Raw genomic sequence first — 24,982 nt, 5'->3', positions numbered from 1 at the left:
TCCCTTCTGCATGGTCTTGGGTGGCGCATGCTTCCTGGGAGGCCAGTGTCTATGGAGCTAGTGTCACTCCAGCTTCTCCCACCCCCAGGACTCTACCCTGCTCTCACTGGCACTGCCGAAACATGGCACTGTGGCCCCATCCTGGCGCTGGAGTTTCTCCAAGCCCAAATGGTCTGACCTTGAAGGGACTCCAGCCTTCTTTTGCATTTCCCCAGAACCATGGTCGGCAAACTGCGGCTCGCGAGCCACATGCGGCTCTTTGGCCCCTTGAGTGTGGCTCTTCCTAAGCCTTAGGAGTACCCTAATTAAGTTAATAACAATGTACCTACCTATATAGTTTACGTTTTAAAAATTTGGCTCTCAAAAGAAATTTCAATCGTTGTCCTGTTGATATTTGGCTCTGTTGACTAATGAGTTTGCCGACCACTGCCCCAGAAGATAGTATGGCTTTTCCAGGTTCGTAGGAGCCCCTTAAAGCAAGATCCCTGGGGATCCATCCGGAAGCCACGCAGGTTAAGTAACCACGCCCGATGGGAATCAGCAGAGATGCTCTGAGTCACCAACAAGAGGCTGCCTCGCTCAAGACATAGGCCTTTAGAACTCCGTTCCTCAGAGTAATTCACCCAACGACCAACGGTTGGTACATTTCCTCTCCTCACGTTTCTTGAGATTCTTAAGAACCAGAATCACTGTCAGTTCCGAAGTCCCTTTTAGTGTTTCCTGAGAGTGCCCTGAAACCTTTATGTAAATGGGCTCTGAGAGGCTAGAATTTATACCCTTGTCATTCTACAGGAACATGCAAATGAAACTAAGCTTGTACTTAGCTCGCCTTGCATAAGGAATTTCTCCCCACCTCTTGTTCATTGGGAGGGAGATTTTCTAAATGGATGCCCTCCCCCTGGGCCCCTCAGCTGCCACCTGCACCCTCCTGGAAAGGGAGGGTTGAGCTTTCCCCCTGCAACTGGAGGACAGTCATTCCTAGCACAGTCAGATGGGCTGCCGAGCCCGTGAATTTTCTTTAATGTTATTAACAGGAATGCAGCATTATTAGAATGTACTTGGAGTTTTAGATGGATATTTTATCCTTTTGTTACCAAGGCTTTTCAAAAGATAAAATATATATTTTCCTGCATGGAGTATATGAAAGTTCAGTAAAATATGATAATGTTGCTTCACATGCTGTTCTCTTGGGTAGGATCTCAGGAAAATGTTTTCCTCTGACAGCCTCTTATAATGGATGAAAATATTCCCTCTCCGTTGCACACACAGTGCCAGGTTTGAGGCATATTATTGGAGTCAGGTAATCTGCCTCTGAAATACTGGTATTTGAAAAGCAAATTTAAGGCCCAGGACGTTTTCACTTTATGATCATTGACACTGATGTTAGTAAACTCTTTCTCTAGCTATGAAGAAGAGAAATGGCAGGCAAGTTATTTTTCCCCCCAATTGCCATTTGCTTTATAGTGACTACACCATATGGAGCACAGTAAATAAACTATGAAAGTAGCAGGTTGCATAGAGAAAGGGAACGCACTTGGACTCCGGCAGTCCTTATACAAGTTATTTTATCTTCTCCAGCGTGCTTTCTGATCTTAAAGGGGATTTAATATTAAAAAACTAGAGGACCGGTGCACGTGCACCGGTGGGGTCCCTCAGCCTGGCCTGTGCCCTCTTGCAATCCGGGACCCCTTGGGGGATGTCGGACTGCGGGTTTTGGCCCGATCCCTGCAGGCCAGGTTGAGGTACCCCACCAGTGCACAAATCTGTGCACCAGGCCTCTAGTATGCATATAAGATCTTTGGTTAATCTCTTCTCACCCTCCCCACTTCCCTCTTCCCTCTGAGATTCATCAGTCTGTTTCATGTTTCCATGCTGTGCGTCGAGCATCTGCCCCCTGGTGGTCAGTGTGTGTCATAGCTGCCGGTCCAACGTTCAAATGGTCAGATGGTCGCTTAGGCTTTTATGTATATAGACTGTGGCTCTGGCTGGTGTGGCTTAGTTGGTTGAGCATCATCCCATGCACCCAAAAGTCACCAGGTTCAATTCCTGGTCAGGGCACATACCCAGGTTGTGGGTTCAATCCCCAGTAGGAGTGCGTATGGGAGGCAGTCAGTTGATGGTTTTCTCTCACATTGATGTTTCTCTCTCTCTCTCTCTCTCTCTCTCTCTCTCTCTCTCTCTCTCTTACTCTTTCTCAAAAATCAATAAAAATATATATTTTTAAAAGAATTGTGGCAAGAATTCGTTTATTGGCAGGCTCATATGACTGTGCCCAGCACATAGTGTTTCTACAATTTAATTTTAATTTAACAGAGAAATAGCTAACCCTGAAATATATGGTGATGGACTTGGACTTTGGGTGGTAAGCATACTATGGCAATCCACAGATGATGTATTATAGAATTATACACCTGAAACTTGCATGATGCTATTAACAGGTTACCCCTAATAAATTTAAAAAGGAATAAAAGAAATAGCTGACCCTGGGAATTATGTTAACAGAGGCAACCCATGTAATAATAATCTCAGTGTTTTATGCCATCAGTAGTATTGTACTTTTAGTCAACATAGGTCAATGGTGCTGCATAGAATGTGGTGAGATATATGGTAGGTTGGAGGGGATCTAATACATGGTGATGGAAGATGGTCTGACTTTGGGTGGTGGGCACACAGTGCAATATACAGATCTTGTATCCAGGAAATGTAAAATGGAGCTTAAATGAACCTAATAACCAATGTCATACCAATACATTTAATTTAAAAAATAATAAAATGAAATAAAAGTTGAAACTTGAAGGGAAAAAAATAAAATAATGTGGTGAAAGTTATAGTAGAGTCTACAGTTTGTGATGTAAGGTGTTCTGGTCTGCTGGGGCAGGTCTCATTCAAGCTTCAAGTCAAGGTCAGGTGTGTTCTGTGGCCCAAGCTGAAGGTGGTAGCAACTTCCTAAAGCGTGTCCTTCTGGCTGAGATCAGAAGCTCCCAGAAGAGCAAGCAGAGGCACACAATGTCACATGAGCCTTAGGTACAAAACTGGCCAATGTCACTTCCATCCATATTTCATTGGCCACATTGCATGGCCATCTGTGGCTTCCACCACGTTCTCTCCACTACGCACATTGGCCTTTATCTGAGAAAATTTCACATAAAACAATCCAAAGTTAACAGAATGATCAATTGAAAGGTGATAACTTACAGGCCAAAATTTTTCCTCTCCCACCAATTCAAACACTTTTAAGATCCATTTTGCTTTATAAAACTCAAATTTATGAGCAGTTTGGAGGGAGGGATCTACCCTTTAAATTACTGCTGGCATTTTTAAAGGACATTGTGTCATTAGGTGTTGCTGAAGGAAGCCCTAGGTAAGAAATTTCTTGAACACTAAGTGCTAGAAAAAACCTGGCTTCCTCTGCATAATTGATGTACTCCCCTCTGCCCCCCGCCCCCCGCCCCACTCCCCTAATAGAACAGTGTAACTGTGTTGTCCATTTTCCTTTGAGGGTCAAGACCTTCAGAGCCAAATTTCTACCTGTAATAAAATCAGTGGGACATTATAACACACTGACTTACTCTCTGGATCCTGCTTTGATTTCTTTTTTGTTATACATAATGTTATATAGAAAAATTTTTTACTGTAAGCCATATTAAGTCTTTTGTGGAACAAGGCAGTTGGAAGGGAGAACAAAACAAATATTTAAATGAAATGGTGCGCTGTCAGGGTACCTAATTATGAAGAGAGGAATCAGCTGGGCTGTTTCTCTGCTTTCTCCTCTTCATTAATTATCATTGGTTGAAAAATATTTTATTTGTAATCAAAATGAAACTAAGTCTATGGAGATTAGGTTTTCTAAAGAGCTTAAGGGCAGGATCAAAGGGGATTTAATGCGTTGTTTCAAAGTCTCCCCACTCACACCATCCCCCTTTCTAAGCCTCTCCCCTCCCCATCCTCCATCTTGAACCCACAAAAGGGCATGGGCTTCCCCTTCTGCTCTTAATTCCTGTCACCCTGCTTCTGAATAGCTGGTCTGAGTGCAATGGCTTCAGTCAACAATACCTAGCAACACTTTATTACATGTCTACAAGTTCAAAAATCGAAGTGGGAAGTGTTCCCAGCTGCACAGAGCCTGGAAGAATTTGCGGTGTTTTCAAAGACCCAGTGCAGTGGAAACAGAGGGAGGGGCTATGAGTTGGCCTGTAGGCTATTCTGGAAAGGGGCCTTTCTCCACACTCTCTGCTTTCCGGGGTTAATTAGCATCCATGAGATGAGTACATTGTGCCAGAGTGAATTCTGCAGATCACAGAGGTACTGAATAGTCTCTTAAGAGAAGAGGATGCTTTTTCTGGGAAACCAAATTATAAAAAGCTGAGCCCCCAGTTGACTGTTAAAGCAAAAGCTATTAAAAGAACATCTGTAGATGATTCCCTGAAATGGGCTCTTTGTCCATTGAATGGATGATTGGAAACGGACAGGTTCATTCTCATGTCAACACTGTAATTTTGCTCTCATAAAAGGGGTTGCTTTTCATTTCTGATATTTTCCATGTTGCTGCAGAGTCTAACCAGGTCTCAAGATAATTCCTACAATAGGAAGAGTGGAGGACACCATGTTTCTCTCTTTCAAACTGCTAGTGTTTACTTCTGAAGTTTACCTGCCGTGTGTGGCTTTCATTTCCTGAAACCATGTTAGGAAACTCTGGGCTTGGTCTGTAGATAAAACTGACTAATTCTGCAGCCTAACGTCCAGTCCCAGAGACCTCTGAGCTCTCCTTCACTGTAATTTCCCAGAAACAGAGATGGCATCTGGTCTTACTAGTTGCTTTAACTGGGGAAATGAATGTTTGTCTTTAGCAGAGGCCAGGAAAGAGCTGTCTCCGTGTACCTTTCACCTTCTGTCGCACCTGTGACCAGGAAATGGCTGCACAGTTACACTGATGGTGTGCAAGACAGCGTGGCTGCTCTGTAACATCGTGTGTGCTGATGCACTTGTTCCCTTGAGTTATGGTCTTACCTGCAGTATACAGGCAGCTGTGTCTCTGGCTTTTGCAAAGAACCAGATGAAGTCAAGAAATCATCTGGTGATGAGCCCAGCCGGCATGGCTCAGTGGTCGAGCATCGACCTATGAACCACGAGGTTATGGTTTGATTCCTGGTCAGGGCATATGCCAGGGTTGTGGGCTTGATCCCCAGTGTGGGGTGTGCAGAAGGCAGCCGATCAATGATTCTCGCTCACATTAATGTTTCTGTCTCTCTCTCCCTCTCCCTTCCTCTCTGAAATCAATAAATATTTTAAACAAATCAGTAATGAAAGCCAAGGACAATTCATTCAGTGAGAGCATCCTATTTTCACTAATGTCCTTGCATTGATATCAGATTAGCAGAGTCAGACTTTGATTCTCTCTGCATTTGGATAGATGTCCCAGGACATAGCCTTCCTAGTGATTTGGTAAAGTATGGTGGTAGACACATCACTGGAATATGAGCTGTGATGATGTGTCTCCCAATCACCCAGCATCATTCCTGAACAGATGGGCTTTTTACTTTGTAACTGCATTTGTGTTTCCCCAAGAGACTCCAATGAAGGTGGCCCACATACTCAACTATTTCTATTGGCTGCCTCCCATTTTACTGTGGTGTAGAGCGAGCTAATACCAAAAAGTGTCTCGAGTGGAAGTCAAGAATAGGAAGATACGGAGTTGAATGCTCTCAGAGGAAAACTCCGCTTCCTAACAAAATCTAATCTACCAGGCAGGAGCTGTCAACGTGATAAATATTCTAGTCTTTAATATCGGTTTACATAGCAGGGCCGAAGAAAAGGAGAAATTACTCACATACTCAAAACTTGTTAAAATGATGTTGTTTGACTTCAAGTGACAGAGGTCCAAGGAAATCCAAAGTTAAGATGGGAACTCTGCGGCTGAGCCCAGTGCTGGGCTCTCCAGGGGCCTTCTCCTGTGTCGATGCCACCAAAGTAATTACACTGCCTCGCATGAGTTCCCCCAGGTTCACCATTTGTGAGAATGAGTTCCTTCAATTAATCTAGCTGCACGTTTCAGCTGCTACCAGGTGCATGCAGCAGCTAGGGCAGAACTTCAAATTGAACTGGATCGCAGAGTTATAGGTTAGGAACGTCTGCGTGGTAGTGTTTGTGAGGCAGAGAGCACTAGCTTTGAAATCGTGCAGAACTATTTATTGAACACCTACTATGTGCCAGGCCCTGTTCGAGGCTCTGGGCATGCAGCTGACAACCAGACAGATGAGGTCCCAGCACTGGTGCAGCTTGCGTGTTAATGGAGGTGTTATAGGTTGGGTTCCCAGGAAAAGACTCTGAGAGGGACATTTGTGTGCAAGAAGTTTATTGGTGAAGACTTTCCAGCTTAACTCCTGTGGGGGAAGGAAGGAAGAAAGACTGCCCACAGGCTAAAAGCTTGTCTGTGAGGCCATTTCAACAGTGGGTGCAGGGACTCCATGGTAAGCTCTGAAGTTGGAACGGCCTTTCAGAATGGTCCCCCATTGTGGGGAAGGGGCCTTCACCTTTAGCCTGGTGCATAGGGCAGTCATTGACTGTGGGTTATCTGGGAAGAGGACATGATCTTGGGCAGGAGGCTCTTACCAGCTAAAAGCAATTGTGGGAGAGGGCTGCCTGCCGAGGTCTTCCAGTTGCAACGCTCATAGCATTTGGCTGTATAACTCCTGCAGCCTTGAATGGAGACCAGGTCAGCAGATAGTAAACACACCCACACACGCGCGCACACACACACACACACACACACACACACACTTAGTAGTTAGAGAGAAATGGGGATATACATAAGGTGTGTGTGTTTTTTAGATGGGAGATTTGGGACATATTTGTATGCTGATGGGAATAATTCAATTCACTGATAATGCTAAGGCAGTGGTCGGCAAACCGCGGCTCGCAAGCCACATGCGGCTCTTTGGCCCCTTGAGTGTGGCTCTTCCACAAAATACCACATGCGGGCATGCATGTACAGTGCGATTGCAACTTCATGGCCCATGCGCAAAAGTCGGTTTTCGGCCTGGGTGAGTCTATTTTGAAGAAGTGGTGTTAGAAGAAGTGGGGCGTGTAGGTCAGTCGGGCGACAGGAGATGCAGCACAGGCGGGCCGCGGGATATGCAGCGCGGAGGAGGTACATTGTTTTGAGGTACCTTCGCTGAGGTCAACCCCTTCCAACTCTCCCATCCACACTCGTCTATCTGAAACAAGTATACAAGACGAGTGTGGATGGGAGAATTGGAAGGGGTCGACCTCAGCGAACGTACCTCAATAAGATTGAGGACGTTTTTAGCAAAGGCCAGCTTAGGAGTACCCTAATTAAGTTAATAACAATGTACCTACCTATATAGTTTAAGTATAAAAATTTGGCTCTCAAAAGAAATTTCAATCGTTGTACTGTTGATATTTGGCTCTGTTGACTAATGAGTTTGCCGACCACTGTGCTAAGGAAACACAAGTTACCTGTAGGTGTCAAGCCCTCCTTTAGGTAAGAGAAGATGGGATCCAGTGCAAAAGAGGAGATGCTGGCCCTAGGTAGGTGAACGGACAGCTCACCCCCATCACTGGAGGGATGTGGCGGGTCTGGGTGTGGATGGAGCTAGCGAAGAAGGTTTGCTTATGGGAAGATGAAGCAGTCTGAGTCTGATTGCCTTATGTTCTCAAATAATCCAGGTCATCAGTTGGGAGTGAAGGCTGGCAACAGGGAATTTGAGGAGGGTGAGGAGAAAGCAAAAAAGCGGTATCCCCAAAGGATGGGATCGTGACTTGACTAGAGCAATGAGTAGAATTGCTCGGGAGTAGCAAGGACATACTTGAGAGTTATGGCTATGAATGCAAATATATCGTAAGTGTATGCTTTTATCCAAATTCATTCTGTGGATGGGGGCAGGAACAAGGTAGGCAAACAGCTACTTCCAACCAGCTACAGGTTGTGGCAGGTGAGTTTGATGAAAGGAGTTGAGTTGTGGGAGGGTAGACTGACCGTGTTGATGAACCATGGATTCTAAGCAGGCAAGAAGGGAAGCATGGGAATGATAGAAACACTACTGACTAGCCAGGTGACCCTTTGATTTTCTTTATCAAAAGGGGGGGGAGAGTTTGCCCAACTTATCCAATAGTTATTGAGAGCTTACTCTGTGCCCTCCATGATTTTAGATCCATTCTCAACTAATTCTCACAAGTCAGTGAGGTCAGGAGGGATTACCCCACCTGGGACTTGGTGCATACTATTTGCTCAGATACCTTTAGCTCAGTGTCTAAGCCCCATTTTCCACTTCTACAGCTGTCTCAGTGCCACAGGGGAGAGTCAACTGCAATTTCTGGGACACTGATGGATAACCCTTTTGATTTCCAATTTTGGAGCAAATCTTCAACCACTTACTTGCCTTAATGAAGAAAATATAGAGAACTGGCTTGCATCATTCTTTGTTGAGATTCTTGGGCCTCATAATTACCTATCACGCTGAACATGTGAGCAAACAAAGCAGTTAGGAACATGTAAATATAACTCTTTAATGTTTTTTTCAGTCTCTGTGACAACATAATGAGTAAACTGAGATTTAGAGTCATTAAGTAATTCATCCAAGCATATTCAACTAAAAAGTGCCAGAGCCAGGATCTGAAACCAGCTGTGAACAGAGAACTCCAAAATCCATGTGGTTCCTGTTACATTCGCTGTCTCCTATGGCCATGAGAAGTGGGAGGAGCCGAGGGTAGCAGCCTCTTCGTCAAGCCTGCACATCAGAAGCAGAGAGGGGTTGGGGATAGGTTGGAGGTGGGACTGACTCTCTCAGGCATGCAGTTAGTAAATAAGGAAACTGCTCCGTGCATGTGTTAGAGAATTCCAAGAGTAGATTTTTATTGTGAGATTTGTGGAGCCTTCTTATCACTTTGAAAGTTTATCCCATTGTTTTCTGTATCCTGGTTAAACATCCCTGGGACATGTAAAAGGAGCTCTGGGCCTGCCTGAGAGACCCGTCCCATGCTGCAGGGAACGAGTGAGTGTGTTCAGCCACAAAGCAGTGAGGGTGACAGCGGAGGTGCGAGGAGCTGGGCCAGAGGAGAAGAGAGTGAGGGAGGAGCGGGGAATCTGGACAGCTGAGCCTGTGTAGGAACAGGATCTCCTCTGATGTTCCGCTGAACAGTCAGCCTGCTCCCTTCACGGTGGTTGAAGGAGAGAGCAGAGGAAACAGCACTGGCTTGGTCAACTTGATCTTCTAAGTTTATATAAAAGATTTTCTTACAAGCACAGTTTACATGCATGGAAGGTGAGGAACACGTCCCAGTTTGTCTGGGACATGCTCCGTTTTAGCATTGAAATTCCTGCATCCCGGACACCCCCTGAGTCCCAGGCAAAGCAGGATGGTTTGTCAGCCTGTGATGCATTCCGGATACATAGGAACTGTACTTCTTTCAAATAGACGCACTCCTGGTCCCCTCATGAGTACATACATTCATGCCAGGCCATGCGTTTTCTGTTTTTCATAGAAGGTAGACCAACCCTACTGCAGTTAGGGAACCAAGACATTTTCTCCTGCTTCTGCTTATCAAGGAAATCATTAAGGCCTTGGTAATATAAACTAGCTTATTGCATTATTCTCTCTTCTTTGTGTTCTAAGAATCATCTTCCTGCCAGAATATTTTGAGCTGTTTTCTTTTGCGCCAGAATATTTTGAGCTGTTTTCTCCTGCTCTGGGAAACGTAGTTTCCAACATAAAGTAGATGGCATACAAGTGCGGGCTAATTAAGCTTTGACACATGACCATATTTTGCGAGGTGGCTGTAGCATGCTTCACATAGGAGGGGGGAAAAATTAGGAAGAGTATAATCAGGTTTTCATTTCTTCTAGCATAGGTGACCCAGTGCCATCTGTTACCCTCCATGGAGGAGGCTTCAGGTTAGCAGCTAATGCTTTACTGAGATTAATGTGGATGTGATTGCCATTTTCTCTCCAGGAGTGTGTGCCTGGCTTATTGGGAAGAGAGAAATGGTCCAACTTAACATTCCATCCATGAACTGAGGACAAGAGGATAAGCATTTGCTATATGCAGTCATGGGGAGGGGGAGAAGGAAGCAGCGGTGTGATAAGAAGTAGCAAATCTATGAAATTATTTTAATAGCACTATTGAGTAGGCTGCTTCCAACCAGCACTTGAAGACTGTCCTGTGAAAGTTCCGTCCTTTGAGAGTATACTGAATTTCTCCTTTTCTAGTGGAGGGTGGCCAAGAAACTCTTTCTCGAATCAGAATTACAGATCACATGCTTTTGCAGCAGTGATTATCCTTTGTCACATTTATTCTTTTTTTTTTTTTTTACGTAATTTAGGTCTGTATAATCATCTCATTAACTCTGTCTTCTCCATTAGATGGTAATCCTTGAGCATAAAGACCACATGTCTTCCCTGTGATCCTCAGAACCCAGCACAAAGCATGGCAACAAGAAGGCACTCAGTGAGTTGAATGAATGAGGAGGAGCATGCCCCGTGTCTCCTTCACAGGACCCGTGCCACTTTAGCACGCTCCTGTCTACCTGCTCCCTTTCTGTCAGCTCCCTGCAGGCAACCATCACCGAGCTCCCAGCACTCTCACAGTGCTGGGCATGCAGTGAATGAGAGTTGTATGAATGGCTGCATAAAAGGCTGTGATGCAATTGGTATTACTTTGATTTTACTTAGAGTTGTAATATACTGCATGGACAGCAGGAATTACACAGCACCTTCACCCATCAATGCTTTAGATCACTTATAGCCTGATAAGCTTATCTTTCCTGCCAAGAGTGGCTGGGACTCTGCAGCGATAGTCATTGTTATTGAAAAGAACTATCAATACTAAATGCAGAGCTGAGGTCACGTTCCGTTCTCGGATTTTTACCAGCTCCTTGCTTGGTGTTGGCAGGTAAGTATTCTCGTTTTAATTGTCTGTAACATGGACATTAGTAATGCCTGATGTCCTCATCTCTTAGGACTCTTGTGAGGAACAGGTGGGAAAAAAGATAAAAATAAAGTCACTGAGAAAAGTGTAAAACACCAAGGACACCAAAGGTGACTTATTTCCTTTCTCTGGTTCGCCAGAGGCATCTTTGCATTTCTGACAAGCCTGTAACTATGCTTCCCGTTTGTTGAATTCTGATTCACACATCCAAGAAAGGACAGTAGGGCATGCTTTTCTACTTGATGATCAAAATCTAACCCAGGTTTCCTGGAGCCCCCCAAAGACCCTTGGAGAACAAGTATTGCCCAGTTACCCATCTCTAGGAGAGGAACTCCACATTGCTCATTTATTTTAAATAAAGTTGGTATGTTTTCTCATTGTAAAAGCTTATAAGACGCACACAAGAAATAAAGAAAAGAAGGAAGAAAGAATACACATAGTCCGACCTTTGAGAATCAACCAGTGTTAATATTTCGCTATATTTCTTTCCAGTAGTTTTTCAATAAGTAGTTTTTCTCTTGTAAAAGATAAAATTTTATATCTTACTTTTTTTATTTTTCCACTTTATCATAAACTCCCAGTAACATCATCTTATACTGACTATATACCTCAGCTTCATAAGATGTTGTGAAGATGAAATGAAAGAGTGAATCTATTTGAAGTGATTTCTAATGAGGACCCAATAAATACTAACTGCTGCCATTATCAATAATGACATCATTATCATCAATATTGCCATAGTTTACTTAATGTTCTCTTATTTTGAACGTGTAGAGTGTTTCTGAATATTTGGGTATTGGGAGTAAGTTCTGTACTGTTAATTCTTTCCTTCATAAGCTTCTCCAAATTGCTAAGTAGTTGTCATGATTATTTCGAACCTCCCCCAAAGCAAAGAACATAATTTTTATAAGAAATAAAATAATACCTATTAATTCCTTTTCCTCTTTAAAAAAAAAGTTTCATTGATTTTTTTAGAGAGAGAGAAAGGGAGAGGGATAGAGAAATAGAAACATTGATGAGAGAGAAACCATCGCGCAGCTGCCTCCTGCACACCCTCACTGGGGATCGAGCCTGCAACCCCGCATGTGCCCTGACCAGGAATCAAACCAGTGACCTCTTGGTTCCTGGGTTAACGCTCAACCTCTGAGCCCCACCAGCTGGGCTCCTTTTCTTCTTTAGTCTTTCTGTACTGGACTCAAGTAATGTGCATGCGTGTTAGAGCTGGGATCTCAGAAAACCTGTGAGAATATACCAAGTTCTTAGTGCTCATAGTCATGTCTGCTGCCGTTTGTAGCTTAGAGCATTTATCTGCCTTTCATTGACCTTTGCTTTCTTTTCATGATCATTTCTAAGCAAATAGAAGCTGACTCTGGGCTGGGCACTCATCCTATGTTCATGCACAATGGCACCTGGATGGCTCCTTCCTGCCTGGGTCCTGCAAGACTATTGGGCCCAGAAGAGGAGGTGTTAGGGGCCAGACAAAAACAGAAAGGTATGCAGGAAGGTACCATGCCAGTGGTTAAGCACATGGGCTCTGGGTTCACAGGGCATCCCAGTTCTGTTGCCTTTTAGCTGTCTGGTCTTCAGTGTGTGACTTAACCTTCCCAAGCTTCATTTGTTGATGTCGATGATGGTGACAATAGCAGCACTTTCCTCCCAGGGTTGTGAGGATTTGTAGCTATCACATAGGGGAAGCTCTCCGCACAATGCCTGGTGCAGAGACATAGCCCTGTTATCATCATCACTCTCATTCCTCCTCCCTCTTCCGCCTCCTTCCCTAAGTGACCCAAGGTAGCATGCATGAGACAACATCAGTTACGGCCAAGGAGAGGAACTGAGATTGTAGCCTGGGAAGAGGTACCAAGTGTGCAATCTTAAGGGTGAGATAATAAAAAGACATGAGTAACTGGGGAGGGATAAAGAGTAGCTCCGGTTGTGGAAAGCAGTCTAAGACCAAGTTCATAAAAAGTATGAGAACTTTCCATTGAAGGTCTGCTTTTACCTGGCTTTTATTTGGCGCCTGATAAAGAATCTACTGGCCGAAAGGTCTACTCTTCATTGGACATTGTCGATTTTTGACTTGAAAAAATAGAGAAAGAGTGCTAATGAGAGAGGAGAGAAAGAGGACTCGGAATTGACAAACATAAACTGTGTTACCTAAACCTTACTAGGCAGTGAGACCTTTTATATGATACATATGGGTGAGAGCTCATTTTGTCTGAGATTTATAATGGTATGGATAATAGCACCCACCCCCTTCCCTTTGGCAACCAGTTGAACCATTTTAAACATGAGCCAAAAAGTATAAAAATGCTTCTTTCCCCACATCCTAGCCAAACTGGTTATTAGCAGATTTAGAAATTTTTTTCCACACTAATGGACAGCAACTGCATTTTGTTGCGATATGCCTTTTCCTCATCACCAGTGAGAATATCTGTTGCTATTTATTGGCCATTTCTGTTTCTTCCTGGGTGAGTGTCCAGCTTCTGTCCTTTACCCATTTCTCTATTGGCCTGTTTCTTATCTTTAATTTACAGGTTCTCTTTGTGTGTTATGGGTGCTAAACTATTAGTAAATGGACTGTTCTCCATTTTTAACCAATCAGTGACGTTTTCTATGTGAAATGTTTCATTTTTTTGTTACCAAACCTGACATTCTTTGTGACTTTTATTTCTCGGGTTCTATGTAGTGTTCTCATACTTCCCCCTTTCTAAGGACTTTGCCAGGTCAGTTCTAACTTTCTCTTTAAACAAAATGTTGTGTAAATCAGGATTTGCTAAATACCCGAGAGTTTTGATTGCCCTTTACTTATTGTTGTTAAACCTTTGATTTTAGTATCCGGCTTCATGACAGTGAGTCAGACACTGTGACGTGGAGGGCTTGAGCTTTCGTATTTCTGTTGAGAGTTCCTTTGTGGCCTAGTACAGCGTCAATTTTGGTAAATAGCTCATAGTCAAACAAAAATAATGCAGTCTGGATTCTTTTCCGGAATAAAAGTTAATTTCTCCCCTTCCTTCTTTTTTTCCTTTCTTCAACCCTTCTTCCCTTCCCCCTATGTCCCTTATCTCTATCTCTTCTTTCTCTTTTCCTTCTCCTCTCCCTCCTTCTCTCTCTTGTTCCTTCTAGAATGTTAACTATGTTGTTCAAGTCCTTTATATATATCCTAAATTTTATGTCTACTTAATTCAATTCAGAAATTTTCTAGTATGATATTTTTAAATAAAATTCACCTTTCATCATTTTAAAAAAATGACCACTCTGGCCAGTTTGGCTCAGTGGATAGAGCATCAGCCTGAGGACTGAAGGGTTCTGGGTTCGATTCTAGTTGAGGGCACATGCCCAGGTTGTGGGCTCGGGCCCCAGTTGGGGGCATGCAGGAGGCAGCCAATCAATGATTCTCTCATCATTGATGTTTCTGTCTCTCCCTTTCTGTTTTTCTCTGAAATCAATATATGTATATATTGTGTAAATCAGTATTTGCTAAATACCCAAGAGTGTGTATATATATATATATATATATATATATATATATCTTAAATGACCTATTGTTCTGAGTAGAAAGATTCACAGCTATTTTAAAGTATTATTAGAACATATGCTTTTTATCAATATAAATTATACTCTTTTTTTTATAATGCTTTTTGTCTTGAGTTCTACTTTGTCGATAACGCCCAGACTGTTGTTGTACTGGCATTGGCTTCATAAATCTTTGTTCATTCCTTTACTTTCAACTTCTTTATGTGGTTTTATTTTGGGTGTTTCTCCTAAAACAAATATAGTGACATTGTTTTGTTTGTTTCCCCCACTCCAAACTGAGAATCATTTAAGAAAAAAAAATTTCACCTGGCCAGTGTGGTTCAGTGGTTGAGTGTCAACCCATGAACCAAGAGGTTCCTGGTTCCATTCCTGGTCAGGTTACTAAGCCAGGTTACTGGGCTCAGTCCCCAGTAGGGGGTGTGCAGGAAGCAACCAATGGATGTTTCTCTCATTGATGTTGCTATCTCTCCCTTTCTTTCCCTTAAAAAAAAAAATCAATAAAAATATATATTTTTTAAAATTCAATTAATGGTCATTCATTTATAATGTCTGATATTTTTGTTTTTTACATCATGTGTTTCAGATTTCATATTTTTTATTTTACATTTACTGCCTTTTAGTAGTTTAAAAATTCCACCTTATATTTTTATTCTAGTGGTTATCCTTAAACTCTTCACAACCAAATTATTTTCTTTTCTCCATAAAAAGGAAGCTATACCTGCATCCACCTCACTTAAAATAGGAGTTGTCTCATCAGGTATTTTATATCTTCCCTTTAGTTCTTCCTTCTACCTCCTCTGTACTGTTAAAATTATCTTGAATTTTGGTTTCAGATTGTTAATTTTTTACGTTGTGCCTTTCCTATTTTATGAGTACCCACTTAGCAATTCCATGAAATTTCACTGCCGTATTTTCAACAATTACTTAGTATTAACTGTAAGCTTTACTGATGCCGTTGCTCATTTTATTGGGATGCTATGTATTTCTGTTTCTTGGCTTTATTTTTCTGAAAGGCACCAGAATTTTTATCTTTTTTGATGTTTTGTTTTCTGAAAAGGTTATGTGGACAGTAAACATTCTGAGCTTTTGTAAATGTAAAAATGTCATCACCTTCTGCCCCACACTTTAATGGCAGGACTTGAGACTCCAAATGTTATTTCCTTAGCTTTTTGGAGGCACCGGTCCATCGCCTTCCTGCTCTCTGGATTGCGGGAGAGAAGTTCAATGCTAGCAATTAAGGTCATGAGTTTCAGAAACAGGCAACCTGAATTTTCAGTCCCTGTCTACAACCTACTACCTGTATAACTACTTAACTTCAGTGTGGCTCTTTCCTCACGGGATGGTAAGGGCCCTTGTGTAGCGAAGATTAAAGTAAAATACTAAGCACAAACAAATAATGAACTCAGTGATGAGAAAAAGTTTCTTTATCAGCCTTTTATATATTTGTTCTCCTGTCTGGAAGCTTGTAGGATTTTTCTTTGTCCTTGAGGATCCCAAATTTTTTTTAATAATTTTGCCATAAATGACTCAGTTGGACTTTTTTCTCTCTCTGAAAACTCAAGTTCCTTTTCAGCTCAGAGCAATTCCTTCTTTTATTTATTGGGTACATCCCACCCTCCATCCACATACCTTTCTTTCCTTCTGAACTCCCTTCCTCCACAGCTGTTGGGGCTGCTGAATCTGCTCTCCACAGTGTATCAGTTCCCTAACGCTGCTGTAACAAATTATCACAAACTTAGTGGCTTAAAAAAAATGTATTATTTTATAACTGTGGAGGTCTGCATTGAAATGGGCTTCACTGGGCTAACATCAAGGTTCGGCAGGATGACAGTCATTATGGAGGCTCTAGGGGACAAGCCCATCCTTTTTCATCCTTTTTTCAGCTTCCAGAAGCCACCGGCATTCCTTGGCTTGTGGCCCCTTTCTTTATCCTCAAAGTTAACAGCATAGCATCTTTAAATCTCTCTCTGACTTTGATACTCTTGCCTCCCTCTTTCTAGAAGGGGTCTTGTGATTGCAATGAGCCCACTGAATAATCCAGGACATCATCTCAAGATCCTTAATTTAATCACATCTGCAACGTCCCTTTTGCCATGTAAGGTAACATAGTCACTGTTTTTAAGGATTCAGTATGGGCATCTTTGGAAGGGCTGTTACTCTCCCTACCATACCAAGCTCTTTGCTTTCTTCATAAAGTCCATTTCTTCTCCAGCAGTGTTATAATTTTGTACTTACAGTATGTGACTTAATGGCATGTGAGACAGGAGAGACACATAGTCAGCCATCTTGAAGTGCAGTATTCTTTTCTCAGTTGTTTAGTCTGTTGCTATTTACATATTTCTGTAAAATGTAACAAATATTTTTGAAAATGTGTAAATAAGTAATAATGATATAGGTAGGTGGTAGAGTGTGGTAGAAATTTTGATCTACTGACCTCATGAATGTAGAATCTCTGATTTTGTCTGCATGACCTTGTATGACTCATTTGATCATTTGCTTATTTGGCAAACCCATATATGCCTAGGGCTATGGTATACACTGGAGTTTTTTGTCATTGTTGTTTTCCATAGCCTTTCTGTTCTTGGTATCTATTGTTCATAGGACTTAATTTTGTACTTTAGATTCATGCAAATTTGAATTTTTAAAATACACTATAGAGTAAGCCTCTACCTCATTCAGTAGTTATCTAAAGAATTCTCTGAAGGTCAGAGAATTCATTTCCATAGACTTGGCTTCCCTGATTTCTGAATTCCTTACCAGAAACCACAGTCTCTCTTTGCTAGTTTGATTTCTCTCTATCCCCATGAACACTAAATTGAAGTCAGAGCTGCGGAATCCCTCTTCCAGAGCAGGAACACTAATTTTGTAGCCGTCGCTCGGAATTCTCCTGGAGAGAGGCTACCTCCCTCCACCCCCTCCATGTCTGCTCTGTTCCTGCATCTGGATACAGAGCCCTTTAATCCTGGATTTGAGCTTAGAGCCTAGATTTTCCCCACATCTGTATAGAGAGTTTCCACCTCTGCAGAATCACATGGTTTTATGTTAGTGTTAGTCCTTTGTAGTGACTTTGTTTCCTTCTTTTCATGGGGATATTGCATATTTGTTCCTGTAGTATTTTGACTACAGTCTTCTCATCTGTAAGTCAACATCCAGCTATGTTATCTACCTCTGACAATAACAATAATATTGATGATGAAAACATAAGGACAAACGCAACTTGTGAAGATGACAGGGCAGAGAACATGGCAAGAGCGCGGGCCTCCCATGGCCTTGTTGAGCTACCCGATGGACTCTGAAGTGCCTCTTCCCGGACTTCTCTTCCCTAACCCTAACCCTAACCCTAATGCAGGTCCAAGCTTAACCCTAACAGATTCCCCTCTCATTTGAACCACTGTCTGTTACGTTTTTCTGTAAAATGTAAACCCTATGGGTCAGTATTGAAAATGCTCTGGAGACTCTTCACCCTTCTTTCCATAGAGACTTTTCTTCTACCTCTTCCATTCCGAGACTCTGTGATTCATCTAAACCAAATTGCTTACTGTTGCCACCTCTACTTGAAGGCTAAGCTGAAGAATGACCTCTCCTTCCAACAAGTCCTCCTTATGTTACCTGACTGGTGGTGTTTCTCATTCCTTAGGACAGGGGTCCTCAAACTACGACCCGCGGGCCACATGCAAATACAAATATTGTATTTGTTCCCGTTTTGTTTTTTTACTTCAAAATAAGGTATGTGCAGTGTGCGTAGGAATTTGTTCATAGTTTTTTTTTTTAAACTATAGTCCGGCCCTCCAACGGTCTGAGGGACAGTGAACTGGCCCCCTGTTTAAAAAGTTTGAGGACCCCTGCCTTAGGACTTTGAGCTTTTACAACCTTAGCACTTTCCCCCTTGAAATATAGCTACTTGGGTACCCATCTCATCCCCTCTTTTGGGAGCTCCTAAAAGCCTTGTGTTATTCATCCATCCCTTGCACACACACGGAAGCACACACAAACACCCACTTCAATCCCCACACAGCATCTTGCCCAGGTGGGTCCTCAGGACCCTAGGATAATGGTTGGGTTCGTACATGGGATTATGTGGGCATCTCTTCTTTGTCTTCACTGCCTTTTGAATCTTTGTCAATGGAAACTGTTTTTCTATTCAGAAGAACATCTTTCCTGAACTGTTCTTGACCTACTTAGGAAAACCTGGAAGGAGGAGCCGTGCCCTTGTTTGCAGTACGTGGTTTGCAAGGCTCTTTGCAAGCCGTCTGCTCTGCACTGAGAAGCAAGCTTTCAGTTCTCTGCTGGCACGCAGATTGATCTGTGTTGCTGGCATAACTGTCACCCAGCTCCAAATTCAGCAATCTCTGGGTAAGTAGGCTGAAAGCAGCTTTGACTAAATATGAATCTTGTTCTCTACGGAACCCAAATTCTGGTGACCCAGTAAATATTTTTGATTGATGTAAAGTTGTGGTTTGAGTCCAAATTTTTAAAAAGTGTTACTTTGCTTTGGAATACTGTGCACTCATGTATTATTTACGAGTATTATTCATACCCTGACTACTTCTCAAACAGATTTGCCGAAACTAAAAGCTACAGGTACACCATAACCATTAAGTCCTTCAAGTGAGGTTAAAAAGACAAAAACTCAAACAACAAAAATGTCCCATTGATAGAAAGACCTAGGCCAGTGATGGCGAACCTCTGACACGCGTGTCAGAGGTGACACGCGAACTCATTTTTTTTGGTTGATTTTTCTTTGTTAAATGGCATTTAAGTATGTAAAATAAATATCAAAAATATAAATCTTTGTTTTACTATGGTTTCAAATATCAAAAAATTTCTATATGTGACACGGAACCAGAGTTAAGTTAGGGTTTTTCAAAATGCTGACACGCCAAGCTCAAAAGGTTCGTCATCACTGACCTAGGGCAAGACCTTAAGGCTCAGCTCATTTATTCCTCCCAAATGAACTATATGTTTCATATTTTTTGCAAATGAAAAAGCCAGTGATCAAAGAGGTTGAGCAGCCCAGTCGGTGTGGCTCAGTGATTGAGCATCGACATATGAACCAGGCAGTCATGGTTCGATTCCTGGTCAGGGCACATGCCTGGATTGCAAGCTGGATCCCCAGAGTGGGGCATGCAGGAGGCAGCAGGTCGGTGATTCTCTCTCATCATTGATATTTCTAGCTCTCATTCCCTCTCCCTTCCACTCTGAAATCTATATATATATATATATATATATATATATATATATATATATATTTAAGTAGGGACAGGTCTCACCCTGGTGAATTTTATAGCCCACATTTCAAAACCGGCATCTACTGATTCCATGGTCTACTCTACTCTGCTTTGCACTGTGATAGAGCTAGGACTCTACTCACCCTACCTGCTCTATTCTAATGAATGAACCAAAAAGCAAGAAAGAGATGGAAGGTTTTGGAAAATGCATTACAACAACCCTAAATTAACTAAAATGTTCTATTCAGTGAAGTTCACTGCAAAATCTTAATTCACTAGCATAGTAAAGTCAGGAGGGAAGAGACGCTAAAAATCGTCTAGTCTTCCTCCTTCTTCTATTTCAGATGAAGAAACTAGGGGAAGTGAGTTGCCCAAGATACTCAGTGTAATGGTCTATCTCTACCAGCTTATTCCCCCAGGATTGTTTAGCAGCTGGGAGATTTCAACTCCCTTTCTGTCCAGGGATTGAGATCAGAAATTCTCAAAGAATGGCTGTTTCTAGTGGACCCCATCTAGTAAAAGGGCTTTCGTAGAAGCTTTAGCAAACAATGAGTGGTCACGCATTTTGTTACCTTTGATGGTAACCTTGTTCTCATACATGCAGGTAAACTTCCATTTGAAATTTACAATTAAATGGTAAGTGACCCCATTAATGGTCTTATAAATGTAGAAATGCTCCTGTGAGCAAGGACAGGTAACTAGAAGGTGAGTCGGTGTGGCCCCCGAGCAAAGGATGCTTCCTAGGAGTCACACTCCTTTGTACTCAGGTACTGATGCTCTTGATTCTTCACTGGCCCAGTGTAATGCAGTAGAAGTGATGGTGCGTGACTTCCAAGGCCAGGTGATAAGAAGCCTTGCAGCCTCCTCCTTGGTGTCTTGGAGCTTTCCTTCTCAGAATCCAGCCATCATGCCCAGGAAGCCAAAGCCAGCTGGAGAGGCTATGTGTAGGTGCACTGGTGGACTGTCCCTGCTGAGCTCCCAGGTGACTTCTAAAATCAGCTCCCAATCTAGGGAGTGACCCCGGGAGCCCTTCAGATTATGATAGACCCCAAGTGAGAGGCACCCAGCTGAGCCCAGTCAATCTATAGTGATAATAAATTATTATTTTAAGCCACTGACTTTTCAGATGATTTCTTATGTAGCAATAGACAGTTGGAGCATAGGAAACATCCAAAGATGATTTTCCTCTCCACTTTCCACAAAATTCAGTGGTAAAAATATAATCAACATCCACCAAGATCTAGAAGATGGTCAAATTGAAATTTACCTAAACTCCCCTCCCACCTCACCCCCAAATTATACTGTTTCAAACTTAGTTATTTCTTTCATTCCTAAGTGAGGTAGTAGAATGGAAGGATTTTGAAAAAAACAGGAATGCAATTTTAGAATATCTATTGAGACAGATATTTTGACATTTGAAGGAAGAAGAAACAATTTAAGATGCTTTAAAAGCTTTCCAATGTTTACTTTCATATTATTTCACTCTGAGCTACAGACAATGGTCTTTTTTCTACTGTCTAGCTATTTGAAGCAATCTACAATGGCATGATGTATCCTCTAAAGATTATAATTGAAATGTGCAGTGAAACATTCACAGGCACGAAACTTCTTATAGCTGCCAAACTAAGCTAATTTTCTTTTCTCTTAGTATATTTTTTTCTTTCTTTCTCTTTTTTTTATTTTTTATCTTCTCCTTATTTTATTCCTCCTTTCCTCCCTTTTATCCTTTTTTTCTCTCCTCCTCCTCCTCCTCCTCCTCCTCCTCCTCCTCCTCCTCCTCCTCCTTCTTCTCCTTTTCCTCCTCCTCTTTCTAAATCATTGCCAACTTCGATTATCTCTGACTCAGACAAGGGAAATGAATCTAGAAAAAGTCTTATTTCAAGTATCATGCTAGGTGATCTCAGACACTTTATTTCATTTACTCTTCACAACAGGCCAGCCCAAGTGGTGATGCTCTGTCCATTGTGCAGATGGAGGAACTAAGACCAACATGCATTTAATAACTTGCCCAAATTTACTTAGCCAGAAATAACTGGTCAGGCAGGAATTAATGCCTTTTTCTCTCTCACGCCAAATGCCTTCTATTTTCATTATACCAACCTGCATCTGAAATCTATATCTAGTTCTAGGAACTGCTAAAAAATAGACAAAATGACTCCTGATCTCAGAATTCTTGTCTGTCTTTGGGTGTGATTGCTAACAAGCTCTCAACAACTGCTGTCTCTTCCATTCCATGGCCCAGCCCTGTAGGCCTGCTTGCCTCCGCCCACAGCCTTCATACTGGGTGCCTGCCCTCTAAGAATAGTTCTATGTGGAGGCAGGAGAATATTTAGAAAGGACCCAACCTCATCCAGAGCCTTTCTATCTGCTTCACTCTTTTCTCTCTCCAGCTTTATCAAGAATAGGGTTGACCACGTTAGCTCATGTGGATAGATTTAGAAGGTGGGTTCCTTTAAGATAGAAATCGTTAAACTTTTGTGTGGGTCATATTTTCTTGAGGGCCTCATTGACAATGCAGGTTCGAGGGCCCCACCCCACGATCTGATTCAAGGGGATCTTAGATGAGACCTCATCTAGGAATTAGATTTTCTAAAAGCACTCAAGGGATTCTAGCGGAATAGTTCTGAACTACGTGGAACATTGCCTAAAGACCAGACAGATCAATTGCACTTTTGAGTTACTTTGGGCGACGGGATTGTTACTCCAGGGCATTTTCATAGTTGGCAGCTGCAAGTTTTATAGCCACTCAGGCTCATCGAAGTCTAAGACCACACTGCTAAATTCACCCACAGGCTCAAAATACCTCTGGAAATGGCTCTAAGGGATGGGGCTTTAGGGCCAAAGCAGGTGGCTGAGGGAAGACTCTACCCCCTACTCCCACTTACTGGCTGGCCATGGCCGGTAGACAGTGTGGAGAGACAACGTCCCTTTTTGGCCTCTCGCACAGTCTATTTTGAGTGTTCCTCTTCTGATCCCTGTACTCTGCCCATGACTGAGGACTTTCCTGGAAGGTACTTAGTGACTAAAAAAAAAAAAAAAACGAGGAACCTCATCTTTCCCACTCTACTCAGTGCTGGCTCTGTAGCCCAAATACCCTGGGGCCATGGGCCAAAATTGCAACTTTGTTTTATCATCTTTAATATGTTTTTATTGATTTCAAAGAGAAGAAGGGAGAGGGAGGGAGAAATAGAAACATCAATGATGAGAGAGAATCATTGGTCAGCTGCCTCCTGCACACCCCCTACTGGGGATCCAGCCCCCTTCTCGGGAATCGAACCACCATGACCTCTTGGTTCATGGGTCCACACTCAACCACTGAGCCACACTGCCCGGGCTGCAACTCTGTTCTAGTTCCTTCGTTCTGTCAACGGGTATTCAGTACGCAGCTACCACAGTCCCAGCACTGCGTGGGTTTTGGAGGCTGATGTGAAGGAAAGATAAGGAAAGCACTGGCCCCTTCTTGAAGGGTTTCCCAGTTTAATGGGAAGGTCAGGGTTGTCATGATAGACATTCACGTGATAAGATGAGAAGATTTCTAATGAGCAAACCAGAACAACGGGGAGGACCCAGAGAAAGAGGCTGTTAACTGCATGTGGGCTCAGGGCAGGTTTCAAGGAGGCGAAAACTGAGCTGATCTCAGAAGATGCATATGACGTTAACAGAGTGAGGTGTGTTTGGAAGTAGAGAAAGAGCATATTTTTAGGAGAGGGGAAAGGAAGAGCAGTTACGGGAAGTAGTAGAAGCATTTATTTGAGGAAGGGCCAGGGGTTCACTTGGGTAGAAATGAGGGACACGGAGGGAGGTGACGAGAGCTCAGAATGAAAACTTAAGGGGCAGATTGTCCAAGAGTGTGAACACTGCATCCAGTGATTTGGCCTTTTCCTCTTCATCCTGGGGAGCTTTCAGTCTCTGCGTCTTTATGGGTGCATCCTACCTGGGCACTGTTTTAGTCCCTGAGAGGATAACGGGGGAAATCAAACAATACTGCACCTAACATTTCACACACGTGCCTTTATGCATCTGAGCAAGCATTCCAGTAGGATGTTTCTAGAAGTGGAATTGCCAGGACAAAAATTTATGAACTTGTCATTTTAATCATTTCCACCAAATTGTCCTCCACAAAGCATTCTCTCTCTCTCTCTCTCTCTCTCTCTCTCTCTCTCTCTCTCTCTCTCCTCCCTCCACCCCCCAATAATGTAAGTTGCTCCTCTTCCCCCTTATCTTCACCAACTCTGGATATTGCCAGTCTTTAAAATTTTTGCCAATCTGATATGTGAAAACTGCTTTCTCATTGTTGACTGCATTTGCATTTCCCTGATTGCAAATGCAGTCCATCACGTTTTCATATGTTTATTTGCCTTTTGTATTTTTATGTAAATTGTCTATTCATAGCCCTTGCTCTTTTTTTTCTCTTAGATAGGCTGTCTTCTTTATATTGATTTTTATGAGTTTGTTCTACATTATGAATATTAACCATTTTTCTGTTTTAGGTGGTGCAGATATCTTTTCTGTTAGTCTTTTAAATGTGTTTATAGTGACTCTTGCTGGTGTGCAGTAACTTCGGTTTTTAAGATATAAATTCTGTACATTTTTTTCTTTGTGGTTTCTGAGTTTTGCCCTTGCTTGAGAAAGCCTCTTTTAGCATAAGATTATAAAAACATGATCTTATTAATGTAATCACTGTAGGATTTTTTTTAAAAAAAAAAAAATGTATGTCTAGGATTCATCCCAAAATTATTTTAGTCTATTTTTGATTAAAAAAAAATCTACCTCATGTTTTCCAGTTATTCAATTTCTAGAATAAATCATCCATCACCACAAATCTGAGATGCAGCTAAGTTCCTACATGTGCATGGATCTGTTGCATGCTTTCTTTTTTGGTGCCTCTCTTCACCTACTCATTTGCCAATACCACAAGGTTTAATTGTTGCCATCTTATTCTACATCAGTGGTTCTCAACCTTCCTAATGCCACGACCCTTTAATACAGTTCCTCATGTTGTGGTGACCCCCAACCATAAAATTATTTTCGTTGCTACTTCATAACTATAATTTTGCTACTGTTATGAATCGTAATGTAAATATCTGATATGCAAGATGTATTTTCATTGTTACAAATTGAACATAATTAAAGCATAGTGATGAATCACAAAAACAATATGTAATTATGTGTTTTCCAATGGTCTTAGGTGACCCCTGTGAAAGGGTCGTTCGACCCCCAAAGGGGTCGCGACCCACAGGTTGAGAACCGCTGTTCTACATGCTTTCACACCTA

The 24,982-nt window shown here is 42.2% G+C and overlaps 1 protein-coding gene across 1 annotated transcript in view; it reads left to right on the top strand.

The window, feature by feature from the left end:
- Positions 1 to 24,982, top strand: part of CA10 (carbonic anhydrase 10) — a 369,556-nt gene that overhangs the window by 157,809 nt on the left and 186,765 nt on the right. The gene's annotated exons all lie outside the window — the stretch shown is intronic.

The sequence above is a fragment of the Myotis nattereri genome (assembly GCF_964212035.1).
Source record: "Myotis nattereri genome assembly, chromosome: 16".
In the NCBI taxonomy this organism is placed as follows: Eukaryota; Metazoa; Chordata; class Mammalia; order Chiroptera; family Vespertilionidae; genus Myotis; species Myotis nattereri.
The sequence above is the reverse complement of the archived record's forward strand: the minus strand, read 5'-3'. Positions and strand labels throughout refer to the sequence as shown.